Raw genomic sequence first — 9460 nt, 5'->3', positions numbered from 1 at the left:
GGTCCCATCTGCAGGGGAAAAGCTTTGCGAGTGGAGAAGCGGGGCTGCAGGCGTCTCTCTCCATCTTCCCCTCCCCTCTCAGTTTTTCTGTATCTCTACCCAGTCATAAGTAAATAAATAAAATAGAGGGGGGCACGAATTTCAGTAGCGTGTACGGAGAGCATGCTTGGAGGTTCCAGCAGGGAAGTGTAGCTACTCCTGCTCCCACTATGGAAGATGGGCTCAGATGCACAGGGGAGCGGTGAGGGAGGAAAGGGACACCGCCCAGCCAGCCAGTTGAGCCAAATCAAGCCTGGCGACCAATGGGGTGATATGTCTGCAGCCATACTGCCTTCACACCCAGAGGGTGAGCCTGGATGTGGTTGTTCACTCGAGTGACTAAGGTGAACAAGGCTGTTTCCTGGGGCTGTGCCACTGGCTGACCGGGCTGAATGATGCCGCCCGCCCTGGCTCTGGTGTGTGGTGGGGTAGCTTCCTTGGGTCTTGTTAAGAGCTCACTCTGGGGAGTCAGGTGGCAGCGGGTTAAGCGCAAGTGGAGCACACTGCAAGGACAGGCTCAAGGATCCCGGTTCGAGCCCCTGGCTCCCCACCTGCTGGGGGAGTCGCTTCACAGGCGGTGAAGCAGGTCTGCAGGTGTCTGTCTTTCTCTCCCCCTCTCTGTTTTCCCCTCCTCTCTCGAGTTCTCTCTGTCCTATCTAACAACTACATCAATAACAACAATAATAACTACAACAACAATAAAAACAAGGGCAACAAGAAGGAAATAAATAGATAAATATTTTTAAAATTTTTTTAAAAAGTGTTTACTCTGCTCACCTCAGCTGGGCTGACAGAATGTCTCATTGTGGGGAGAAGGTAGAGCTCACAGATCACATATTTAAATCATGCACTAAAGAGATTTGATGCAACACTGAAAATCTCCTGTTTAGGGTTGGTTGTTTTTTTTTGTTTGTTTTTGTTTTTTTTACCAGAGCACTGCTCAGCTCTGGCTTATGGTGGTGTAGGGGATTGAAGCTGGGACTTCCCAGCCTCAGGAATGAGTCTCTGCTATCTACCCTCCTGAAAAGTCTCTTTCTCCTCTTCACATTCCATTGTCAAGATGCTCCTTAGCTTTGTAAGCCTGTCCCTGATTGGCCATGGTTGTTATGTTATGCTCTGGGGTGCCCTATTAAATATATTAAAGTTTTTTTTTTCTCTCTCTCTCTCTCTCCCTCCTCCCCTCCCTCCCTCCCTCCCTCCCTCTCTTTCCTTTTGCCACCAGGATTATTGCTGGTGTTTGGTGGCTTCACAATAGCTCCATTACTCCCAGTGTTTATTTTTTTCTTTTTTAAATTTTTCCTTCTGACACAGAAGATAGCATGTGCGCTCTACCAGGTGTGCCACTGCCCAGCTCTGATTCTTACATGTTTGCTATTCTACCCCACGTGTCATTTGAAAGCTCATTCCCCCCACCCTTGTAAACCAGAAAAAGCAGGAGAGAGAGAGAGAGAGAGAGAGAGAGGGAGAGAGAACAAACTGTGTCATTTTGTTTTTTCTCCCCTCCAGGGTTATTGCTGGGCTCGGTGCCTGCACCATGAATCCACCGCTCCTGGAGGCCATTTTCCCCCCTTTTTGTTGCCCTAGTTGTTGCAGCCTCGTTGCGGTTATTATTGCCATTGTTGACGTTGCTTTGTTGTTGGATAGGACAGAGAGAAATGGAGAGAGGAGGGGAAGACAGAGAGAGGGGGAGAGAAAGACAGACACCTGCAGACCTGCTTCACCGCCTGTGAAGCGACTCCCCTGCAGGTGGGGAGCCGGGGGCTCGAACCGGAATCCTTACGCCGGTCCCTGCGCTCTGCGCCACGTGCGCTTAACCCGCTGCGCCACGTGCGCTTAACCCGCTGCGCCACCGCCCGACCCCCAAACTGTGTCATTTTATGAAGTGCCTGGGAATGAACCCAGGACCCTATCACATTTGTAAGCTACTGCCAAGCTGTTTCCTCCATCTGAACCTTCTTATTTAGTCATTTATTTATTTTTATTGCCACCGGGGATATTGCTGGGGCTCAGTGCTGGCAATACGCCCAATGGCCATTTTTTTCCTTTTTTTTCCCTTCTATTTTTCAATTAGATCAGACAGAAACTGAGAGAGGATGGGGAGACGGTGAGGGAGAGAAAGGCAGACGCCTGACCGCTGGTGAAACAGACCCCTTGCAGGTGACGGTGGGGGCCTAGAACCTGGGTCCTTGTGCCTGGTGACGAGCGCTGAGCCAGCTGCACCGCCCACCTGCCTCTTCTTTTCCTGCCTTTTCTTTTCCTTTCTTCCTCCCTTCCTGTCTTTTTTTTTTTTTTTTCAACTCTTTGTATGTATTTATTTAGTATAAGAGGAATTGAGAGGGGAGGGAGCTGGGGCCAGGAGGTGGCGCACACACATTAGCACAAAGACCCAGCTCAAGCCCACTCGCCCCCCCCTCCCCGCCTGCAGGGAGGACGCTTCACAAACGGTCACGCAGGTCTCAGGCGTCTTTTTCTCTCCCTCTCTGTCTCCCCATCTCCATTTCTTTCTGCCCTATCAAATAAATTAGAAAGAAGAACAAAAAGAAGAAGAAGAAGAAGAAGAAGAAGAAGAAGAAGAAGAAGAAGAAGAAGAAGAAGAAGAAGAAGAAGAAGAAGAGGAAGAAGAGAAAAAGAAAAAGGAGATAATAGATGGTAGATAGATAGATAGATAGACAGACGGACAGACGGATGGATGGACGGACAGACAGACAGATAGGCGGATCGGCAGCACTGTGTCAGCGCCCATAACGCTTCCTCTCTGCAGTTGGAGAGTGGGGGCTCGAGCCCAGGTCCTTGCACAAGGAATGTGTCACTCAGGCAAGTGCACCACCTCTCGGCCCCCCAGCTTTTACTTTTGTTTATTTATTCATTTATTTTTGCCTCCAGGGTTATCACTGGAGCTCAGTACCTGTACCATGAACCCACTGCTCCTGGAGGCCATTTTTTTCCCATTTTTATTGTCCTTGTTGTTATTGCTGTCATCGTTGTTGGCTAGGACACAGAGAAATGGAGAGAGGAGGGGCAGACAGAGAGGGGGAGAGAAAGACAGACACCTGCAGACCTGCTTCACCGCCTGTGAAGCGACTCCCCTGCAGGTGGGGAGCCGGGGGCTCGAACCGGGATCCTTACGCCGGTCTTTGCCCTTCATGCCATGTGCGCTTAACCCGCTGCCCTACCGCCCAGCCCCCAGCTTTTACTTTTTTTTTAAATTATATTTATTTATTTATTTTCCCTTTTGTTGCCCTTGTTTTTATTGCTGTTGTAGTTATTATTGATGTCGTCGTTGTCGGATAGGACAGAGAGAAATGGAGAGATGAGGGGAAGACAGAGAGGGGGAGAGAAAGACAGACACCTGCAGACCTGCTTCACCGCCTGTGAAGCGACTCCCCTGCAGGTGGGGAGCCGGGGGCTCGAACCGGGACCCTAAGACCGGTCCTTGAGCTTTGCGCCACATGGCGCTTAACCTGCTGCGCTACTGCCCGACTCCCCAGCTTTTCCTTTTTATCATTACTATCTCAAAAGCACACAAGCACTTCTCAGCTTCTTGAGCCGAGAAGTACACCAACAATTGAGACCAGAAGAAAGTGTCTGTTTTGCTCTCCTTTCAAGAGGAAATGACCTTTTGGCCCTGGCAAGAGTTTCTCCATCACTCAGAGTGCCATGCCACCCAGTCTCTGGGCCTGCTCACTTTGCTTTCTGTGTCCTTTAGCCACCCTCCCACCCCCCAGCCAGTTTGCTTCCAGACAGGTTACACAGCGGCTTTGGGCAGAGAGGCAGGTGGGACCCAGCTTCTTCCCTTGGGCTTCCCTTAGCACGTGGGTCTGTAAGGAAGTCACAGGCCCTCGGCCTACGGGTTGAGCTATTGGCTTAAAAATAAAACTGAATCTTATCTTGGAGTTCCTCAGCTCTGCCCTTCAGGCTGGTACCGGCAAAGTCACTCCCTTTGGTGAGTCAGGCTGGGAAATGTTGAACTCACCGCAACAGGGCATCACCCTCAGGGCAGGGTTCTTGGTCTCTGACACACCCAGCTCCATCAGACACCTGCTCTCAGCAACCTTTTCGGTGGGATTTGGGATTCTGTGGTAGAAGAAAGTCCACCAGCTGATTCAAACATTTTATTCCTTCCTTCCTGTTGTTAAAATTCGTCTTGGCGGGGGAGATCTAGAACAACCCAATGTAAAGCATACAACACCTTCCTTTTTTTTTTTTTTTGCCACCAAGGTTATTGCTGGCGCTCAGTACCTGCACAATGAATCTACCACTTCCTGTGATCCTTCTTTCCTTCCTCCCTTCCTCCCTCACCTCCCTTCCTGTCTCCCCCTTTTTTATTTTTGATAGGATTGAGAGATATTGAGAGGAAAGGGGGGAGAGATTGAAATTATGCTGGAGAGCCTATTCTAAAATAGTTTTTACACTATCTTCTATCTGTTTTTGAGGGTAGATAGAAGTGTTTCATGGGTTAGCAAACTTTGGGCTCACAGGGGCCGGGAAAGTCATGTATGTTGACTCACTTGTCAAGAGAAAAGATTGTAACAAAGACAGACAGAGAATTCAATGGCCATGTCTGTGCTTTCTGAGGCCTTAGAATTCTCTGGGGTATGACAGTAAGTATAATGCTTCGGATCAGAGGTCACCTCATATACTTAAGTGATTTGCTTGGCTTTTGTGTTTGTGATTTCTGGGGGGGGAAACAAAACCCTCTTTCTCCTTTTTCCCCCCCTCTCTGTCTCCCACCTCCCCCTCTCTCCCTCTCCCCCCATGCCAGGATTAAACACATGGCCTCCCATATGTGATCTGTACTCGACCTGTCAAACACATGCTTGACCCTCCATCTTCTTGAAAACATGCTCATCCTATAGGGGAAAAAGAAACTAGGAGGAGGGGGGGGGAGAGACAGCATAATGGTTATGCAAAGAGACTCTAGTGCCTGAGGCTCTGAAGTCCCAGGTTCAATCCCCTGCACCACCAAAAGCCAGAGCTCTGATAAAAAGAAAAAAGAATGAAAGAAAACTAGGAGGAGTGATATCCACAAAATATTTTGACAAACTGCATTTCTGATATGAGATTTGTATTTAGAATATGTAATGAATTCCTAAAACTCAATCATAATAAAAGCCAAATAATCTAGTTTAAATATAGGAAAAAGTCTTAAATAGCACGGAGGGTGCTGAGCGGTGGTACACCTGATTGAGCACATACGTTAGCAGGCATGAGGATCTAGGGTCAGAAGCCTGTTCCCCACCTGTGAGGGGAGATTTTATGAACTGTGAGGCAGGTCTGTGGGAATCTCTTTCTCTTTCACTCTTCCTCTCTCCTCTCAATTTCTTTCTGTCCTACCAAATAAAAGATAGGGAAAAAAAATAAATAAATGGAGAATGGCTAGCAGGAGTGGTAGATCTGCCATGCAGGCGCAGATAAGTACCATGATAACTCTGGTAGAGAAGGGAAATACAAATGGCCAGTGAGCACATGAAAAAGGCGCGCGGCATCATCGGTCATCAGGGAAATGCTAGTCGAAACCACAGGGAGACATGGCTTCACTCCCACGGAGCTAGCCTTCATGAAAAAGGCAGATGGCAAGGCAGAGTGTAAGACGCAGAGAAAACGGAGCCCTCCACACGCTGGAGTGTGTGTGTGCATGTGTGTGTGTGTGTGTGGGGGGGGGTATTAGAGCATGTGTGCACTTACTCTGAGAGTCAGACTGGTGTTTCCTCAGGTGGTTATACCCACCTGCCTTATGAAGTGCTTTGCTGTCTTTCCTTTGTCTGTCTGTCTCTCATGCCCTCTGAGAAAATAAAAGGAAAAAAAGGGGGGGGGAATGTATTAGGAGCAATGAAGTCGGGCAGTGTGGGGCCCTAGTGATTACCTTGATGGCAATACTTACTAAATAAATACTAAAAAAAAAAAAAAAGAAAAAGAAAAAAAAAAGCTTATTTTAGAGTGTAACCAGCGGTTTGCCAGAGCTGTCAGTCAAACTTGCAAGAATTCACTGCAGGACTGGAGAGAGAACTCAACTGGGGGGGTTGCCTGCTCTGTCATCTGGCCCACTACCTGAGGGTACCACAGTGTTGCAGGTAGTTTCAATGCTGTGGTCTCTCTCCCTCACTGTGTGTCTTTTTCCATTTATTTATTTATTTATTTAAATGGTCTTTATTTATTGAATAGAGACAGCAAGAAATTGAGAGGAAGGGGGCTACAGAAAGGGCGAGAGGCAGCGAGACCCCCTGCAGCCCCGCTACACTGCTTGCAAAGCTTCCTTCCTACAGGTGGGGACTAGGGCTTTGAACCTGGGTCCTTCTGCACTGTAACATATCGTGACATGTGTGCTCAACCAGGTGCATCACTACCCTGCCTCTGTGTCTCTTTTTCTGTCTCTCTCCATAGGAAGAAGTCTACCTGGAGTGGTGAAGCCTTGGCAGTAAAAGACTGTTTGCCTCTCTCCCCAAACATCCCATTGATAGCTGTGATTAGCAGTAACAGAAATATCGACACCACAGGACTTGATACATATTGTGGCTTAGGAATTAAAACAACTTGTGAGAACCGATTACACCTTTACCATCAGGCTGACAAGAATGTGCATATACAGATTGGAAGTGAACAGCTCAAAGCATTTTCACGAAGGAGAAAAGCCCTGTGTGACCAGCACCCAAGAAACAGAATGGTATCCACACATCCCAAAGTTCCTCCCCACAGGACCCCTCAGAGCTCTTTGGGTAACCATGATGCTCTCTTGGAGACACTCACACTACCTATTTTTACCCATCAAGTAGAATCAAAAGTGTGCTCTTTCCAACAAGGGCAACAAAAGGGAATAAATAAATAAACATTTGAAAAAAAAAAGTGCTCTTACAAGTCTGGTGCTTGAATATAGTGTCTATAGCGGGAGTGTTTATGTAGTAAAATCCTGGAAACTACCAAGGTACCTGTCCGCAGCAGAGTGACATTCATCACCACCACCAGTAGTAGTAGTAGCAGTAGTTGTTGTTGTTATTGTTTTGCCTCCAGGGTTATGGCTGGGGCTCGGTGAATCCACTGCTCCTGGTGGCCATTTTTTTCCATTTTACTGGACAGGACAGAGAGAAATTGAGAGAGGAGGGGGGGAGATAGAGAAAGAGAGATAAAGAGAGACATCTGCAGACCTGCTTCAAGGCTTGTGAAGCGACCCCCTGTCCCCTGCAGGTGGGGAGCCAGTGGCTCAAACCCGGATCCTTGAGAGTCCTTTCGCTTAGTCCTGAGTATGCCTAACTGGATGCGCCACCTCCCAGCCTCCCGGATGCTACAGTCTATGTCCTTCTCCTTCCCCTTTTTTTCTTCCTCCTCCTTTTTTTTTTGGCCACCAGGGTTATCTCTGGGGCTCGGTGCCAGCACTACGAATCCACTGCTCCTGGAGGCTATTTTTTCCCCTTTCGTTGCATTTTTTTTTAATCGTTGCTGTAGTTATTATTGTTGTTGTTATTGATATCGTTGTTGTTGGATAGGACAGAGAGAAATAGAGAGAGGAAGGGAAGACAGAGAGGGGGAGAGAAAGACAGACACCTGCAGACCTACTTCACCGCCTGTGAAGCGACTCCCCTGCAGGTGGGGAGCCGGGGGCTCGAACCAGGATCCTTACTCCAGTCGTTGAGCTTCGCACCACATGGATTTAATTCCTCCTCCTTTTCAAATAAAGATTTATGTTCATAGGAGGGAGAGGGAGAGAAGGAGATAAACACACAGCACAGAATGACTCTCTCCGTCTTGGCAGATGATGGTGTGAGGGACAGAACCTGCCAACCTCTGGAGCGTGAGACATGCAAGGAATGTGGTGTGGTACTGCCCCTGCCCCAGCTCCGGTGTCTGCCTTGGACTAGCAGAGACATGCGTTCAGTTTCTGTACTCAGACTCTCAGACAGCTTCCCTCTGACTCAGTTCCTTTTCTCTGTCTCTGCTCACTTTCTTAATTTCCCCCTCTGGCTGCAAGCTGGCTCTCCAAGCCAACTCCTATTCCTTTGGCACGGGGTAGACTAGGCCTCGGCTTTAGTCGGGGGTCCTGAGATCAAGGCTGCCGGCACTGGCCTGGAAGCAACAGGAGCAAAGTCTGGGAACACTGTCTCCCCGGAGCTCTAGAGCTGTAGAGTGAGGTCCAGAGAGGGAAGCGGTCGGCTGGAATCCGGAGGTGAAGCCGGCCAGGGGAGTCCCTGTGCCTGAGTTTTCTAAGTGGTTCTAGCCTAGCAGGAACTAAGCTTGCACATTCAGACAATGTATTCTTGTGAATCTTTGTTCAGCGGCTTAGCGTGCCCTAGAAAGAGGTCCATTGTCCAGCCGCCTGTCTACTGGGCCGGAGTCAGCAATATGCAGTACAAGTGAGCAGAGCAGAGGCTGCCTGGCGCTGACCCGCTGTGGGGGTGGGGGTTCCCCAGGGCTCTACAGCGAGGCCCCTTCCCAGGAGCTGCGGTGCTTGTAGTTACTTTTACCAGACAGACAGTCTCATGTAGTCAGCCGCCCAAGAAATGTTTGAGGATCAGCAACTGCATTTCAAGCGCACATGTTAGAACGGTCTCTGAGGCATTTGTCGCCGAGGAAGGTGAAGCTTGAATGTTTTTGTCCTGTTTTTTTTTTCCCTCCAGGGTTATTGCTGGGCTCGGTGCCTGCACCATGAATTCACCGCTCCTGGAGGCCATTTTTTCCCCTTTTTGTTGCCCTAGTTGTTGCAGCCTCGTTGCGGTTATTATTGCCATTGTTGACGTTGCTTTGTTGTTGGATAGGACAGAGAGAAATGGAGAGAGGAGGGGAAGACAGAGAAGGGGAGAGAAAGACAGACACCTGCAGACCTGCTTCACTGCCTGTGAAGTGACTCCCCTACAGGTGGGGAGCCGGGGGCTCGAACCGGGATCCCTACGCCGGTCCCTGCGCTTTGCGCCACATGCGCTTAACCCGCTGTGCCACCGCCCGACCCCCTGTCGTGTTTTAAGATGGTGAGAGCCGTCAGTGTCTTTCCCCACCCCTACATGTGGGCATTGCCTGGGGTGCTGGCTAGCTACATTTGGCCTCCTTTCTCTTTAACAATGATTTAGTTACTGAACAGAGACAGAGAGGAATTGAGAGGGAAGGGGAAGATAGAGAGGGAGAGAGTCACCTGCAGCCCTGCTTCACTGCTCGTGAAGTTTCTGCCTTGCAGATGGGGGATGGGGCCTTGAACCAGGATCCTCGATCAATAGGGTGTGCTACTGTTGTGAAAGGGTGTCCCTTCCCTTCTTCTCTCTCTCTGTCTCTCTCTGTCTCTCTCTCTCTCTTTTTTTTTACCAGAGCACTGCTCAGCTCTGGCTTACTGTAGTGCTAGAGATTAAACTTGGGAACTTTGGTGCCCCTGGCATGAAAGTCTTTTGCATAACCACTAAACTGTCTCTGCAGCCGGCTCAGTATAGATTACTGACTCTCTGGT

This window comes from Erinaceus europaeus, chromosome 1 (assembly GCF_950295315.1).
Source record: "Erinaceus europaeus chromosome 1, mEriEur2.1, whole genome shotgun sequence".
Classification (NCBI taxonomy): Eukaryota; Metazoa; Chordata; class Mammalia; order Eulipotyphla; family Erinaceidae; genus Erinaceus; species Erinaceus europaeus.
This window is presented reverse-complemented; position numbering follows the sequence as displayed.